Raw genomic sequence first — 5,068 nt, 5'->3', positions numbered from 1 at the left:
AAACCTAGTATCATTACCGCTAGATTTTAGTCTAATACTTATTGCGACTATTTACGAGCGATATTGTTTTATAAGTGTCAAAAAATACTTTTCAACCACTATGTACATACAGGGGTCAAACATGAAACACTGGAGGGTAGGACCATTTTGGCATTATAGCACTTCTGAAATCCAGCAACCCTATGCGGCCATTCAAACCAGATTCCCCGTACCGCGAGAAGTTAAAAGATATTATAATAACACTTTGTATATTATATTTTATAATATATATTTTTTATAAGTTTATAATAACGATATTGAACTTACACATAAGCTATACTTAAAGTAGGCTAAGCATAACTCACTTACCGGGAGGGTTGGCTAGGAACTGGGCTCTGCGGGGGAGAACTTTCGAGCCGAGAAACTCTTCTTCTCGGAGCCTTATAGCGCTCCGGGACTCGCCTTTTAGCACTTGAAAAGTACTAAGGGTTGGGAGAGGTTTAGAGAGAAGTTAGAGAGAGAGAGAGAGAGAGAAAAGGGTTAATGTGTGAGGAAAATGGCGTGCCCTCGCATGATATTTATAGGGGGATGATCCTCGGTATGTCGGGCATTCCTCGGAGGGATGCTGTGCATTCCAGGTACACTTCGCGTACGAGGGGGCACTGTCAGCATCTGAAGCGAAGACCTTGGGGAGCAACCAAAGGTTGAGATTCAGCCACGTCACCCTCTTCGCATCAGTACGCTCCCGACTTCTAAATTCCGTAACTTTCGCATACGAGCTTCGTTTTTGACGTTCTTTATATCCACGCGTAGGTGGAGACGTACTTTACAACTTTCATTTAGACTCCGTCGAATATTTTAATTTATTTTTAAAGTTATATTTTAACAGGACTAAACATGTAAAGTCCGTTAAAAATTCTTAACTTTTTCATCCGACGTCCGTTTTCTTCTGTCTTTTTATCACCGAGCCCTTATTAATGAGATATTCGATTCTCATTTAGATTGCGTCGGCTAAAAATCGATCGATCCAAAATTCAAATTTCGGGTTGTGTACTGCTATGCGAAATCTTATAAAAATCATAATTTCCTCGTATAAAGTTATATTTAGACGTTCTTTTTATGCACGCTCTCGGTTTAACGTATACTACGACTTTATGTTAGATCGCTAAGGCTAAAAAGTATTTTATCGCAAACTCCCTTTTTACGATTCCCGGTGTCATGTCGGTTTTGCCGTAAAACTTCGACGAGTCATAACTTCTTTGTTATAACTCGGATTTCGGAGTTCTTTATATGTACGAAACCCTTGTGACATATATTATACATTGCTTAAGATTATTTAGTCTAAATAATCTTCTATCAAAAATTCATTTTTGATGCTTATTGTCTCTAAATTGACTAGCCCGAATTTGTGGGAGTTATACACGAGAACAATTATTGAATTTAGAACGCGAAAATTAATATTTTCCACATAAATCATACGTGGTCAAATACATAAATCATTGTTGGTTAAATATAGAAATCACACATCGTTGCATTTGATTAAATACATCTAATCACATATGATTAAATTAACAAAACAACTATTGAATCAAGAATGCAAAAACGAATCTTCTACATCTAAGTCATATGTGATTAGATCATATGTGTCTAATCACATATGATTGTGGACAATATTAATTTCCGTATTTTCGGTTTAAATAGTTGAACAAGTGTATTTAATCACATGTGATTTATATGGAAAAGATTCATATCACATAATATTTATATTGACAAGATTCATTTTCACGTTTTCGATTCAATACTTTTTCGCATGTATTTAATCACATGTGATTATATGTATTTAATTACATATGATTAAGTATAGTAGAACAACTATTGAATCAAGAACGCAAAAAAGTTGTATCCACATAAATCATTTGTGATTAGATACATATAATCACATGTGATTATATGTATTTAATCACATATGATTTATGTGGACGGTATTCATTTTCTCATTTCGATTCAATAGTCGGTCCTGAGTATTTAATCACATGTGATTATATATATTTTCTACATAATTCATATGTGATTAGAAACATGTAATCACATGTGATTAAATACATAAGAAAAATTATTGAATCGAAAGCGCGAAAGCGAATCTTGTTCGTATAAATCATATATGATTAAATACATTTCATCACATGTGATTATATACATGAGAACAACTATTGAACCAAGAACAGAAATGAATCATATGTGATTAGATACATATAATCACATGTGATTAATTATACCATACCAACTATTGAATCAAAAATGAAAAAGTGAATGTTATCCAAAATAAATCATAGTGATTGAATACATATAATTACATGTGATTATATGTATCCAATCACATATGATTTATATGGAGAATACTCATTTTCATGTTCTCGATTCAATAATTATTCTTTGTCCACTTTAATCATATGTGATTAAAACAGTTAATCACATATGATTATATGTTTCTAATCACATATGATTTTATTTGGGAAAGATGTATTTTGTCTAACGGTGAGGGGTGGTAGGTGGTGGTGGTTGGTGGGTGGTGGGTTGTAATGATGTTGGTGGGTGGGTAGTAGCGTGTTGTGGTGGCGTGTGGTGATGTTTAGTGGTGGTGGTGATGGATGGTGTTGGTGGTTTGTGGTGGTAAGTAGCGGGTGGTGATGGAGGTGGTGGATAGTGGTGATGGTGGTGGTGGGTGGTGGTTGGCGGTAGGGTGGTGGTAATGGTAGTGGGTGGTGGTTTTGGTGGATGTTGGGTAGGGGTGATGGTGGCAGGTGCTAGTGGTTGGTGGCGGGTGGTGATGGTGAATGGTGGTAGGTGTTGGTGAGTGAGTGGTGGTGGTAGGTGGTGGTGACGTATGGTGATGGTGGTGGTTGGTAGTGGTAAGTGGTCGGTGGTAATGATAGTGGTGGGTGATGGTTGCATGTGGTGGTGATGGTGGTGGGTAGGGGAGTTGATGGGTGGTGGGTGGGGGTGACGGTGGTTAGTGGTAAGGGTGGTGGTGGCGGGTGGTAGTGATGGTGGTGTTTGGTGGTTTTTGTGTGTGGTGAGTGGGGGGTGGTGGTTCTGGGTGATGGTTGGTGGCGGTGGCGGGTGGTGTGTATGGGTGGTAGTGGTGGGTGGTTGTGATGGATGGTGGAGATGGGTGGTGGTAGGTGGTGGATGGTTGTGATGGATGGTGGAGATGGGTGGTGGTGGGTGATGATGGTGATGGATGGTGATGATGGTGGCGGGTGGTGGTTTTGGTGGGTGGTGGGTGGAGGTGACGGTGATGGGTGGTGGTAGTGGGTTGTGATGGATGGTGGTGGTGGTGGGTGGTGGTTGGTGGTGGTGATGGGTGATGGAGGTGGGTGGGGGTGGTGATGATGTGTGGTTGAGGTGGGTGGTGATTTTTAGGTTGTGGTGTTGGTTGGATGATGGTAGGTGGTGATGGTAGTGGGGGTGGTGGGAGTTGGGTGGGGGTGGCTAGTGGGTAGTTGTGGAGGCGAGTGGTGGTGATGAGTGGTGGTGGTTTGTAGTGATAGGTAGTGGTGGGTAGTGGGTGGGTGGTGGTGGTGGGTGTAGTGGTTGGTGGTGGTGGCGAGTGGTGGTGATGGGTGGTGGTGGGTGGTGTTGGTTGGATGGTGAGTGGTGTTTGTTTGTGAGTTTTTTAACGGTTTGTAACTATTTTTTGATTTTTATGAATATTATTTTATATTTTTAATTAAAAAAAATTGTGTGGTCCAAATTTGATCTCAAATGTTCTGGAAATAAGAAATGTTCTCGATTGAATGCTCCCCTATATATATATATATATATATATATATATATATATATATATATATATATATATATATATATATATATATATATATATATATATATATATAGGGAGTGGTTCAAATGAGAACCACAAAAGATTAAGAACCCTAAGAACCCTCGTTAGTTAGTAACTATTTACATGACATTCTTATTAAACATGTGAAAAATCTTTTTTTTTCTCTTTTTGATACAAAAAGGGCAAAATGGTAATTTTTGCAGTATAATATTTTCATTTTTATGCTCTCATATTTGAACACAACTTATATAAATTACAAGTTTATACAGTCCATTTATAGTTTAATTCACAACTTAATACAATCATTTTACAATAATTCACAAACTCAAAGAAATCAAAAATTCAAACTCTACTACTACCACCACCACACGTTGCCACTAACCACTTGTACCAGCATCGCAACCATCATTTTCTTCTAAATCAGACCTGTAAATAAAGTCATGCATTAATAACTTAAATACTACATTCACAGTCTAATAAAACCATTTATTTCACTCAATTTGAATTTAATGCAAAACTATTATTAAAACTAATGTATTCTTACATACTTATACAACACAAAAAATAAATATATTTAGAAGAAAATTAACAAATAAATTTATACATAAACCATTCATATTTTAAATTGTGAATTTAATATATTAAGTTGTGACTAAAATTTACATTATTTCAAAAGCAAATACAAAAAATTATAAAATAATCACAACTTAATGTCAATTCATTCACAGTTTAATACAATCAATTCATAATTTAATACACAAAATTCATAGCTTAATATAGTCAATTTATAGTCTAAGAAGAAAATTCACAATTTAATGTAGTCAATTCATAGTTTAAAACACAAAAATCACAGTTTAATATAGTCAATTCATAGTCTAAGAAGAAAATTCTCAGTTTAATGCAGTCAATTCACAGTTTAAAACACAAAAATTACAGTTTAGTACACAGATTTCAAAGTTTAATACACAAAAAGTAAGCATCCACAACCATATTTTCAACTTAACACTCTTTATATAGTCAATTCAAAGTTTATATACAAAATTCATAGCTTAACTTAATACAAGTAACTTCATAGCTTCATACACATAATTCACAGCTTAATCTAGTCAATTTACAGTTCAAACTGAAAATTCACAGCTTAATGCAGTCGATTCGTAGCTTAAAAAGAAAATTCAAAGCTTAATGCAATCAATTCACAGTTTAAAACACAAAAATCACAGCTTAGTACACTAAATTCACATTTTA

The sequence above is a fragment of the Lactuca virosa genome, chromosome 5 (genome assembly GCF_052849685.1).
Source record: "Lactuca virosa cultivar CGN04683 chromosome 5, Lactuca_virosa_CGN04683_v6, whole genome shotgun sequence".
NCBI lineage: Eukaryota > Viridiplantae > Streptophyta > Magnoliopsida > Asterales > Asteraceae > Lactuca > Lactuca virosa.
This window is presented reverse-complemented; position numbering follows the sequence as displayed.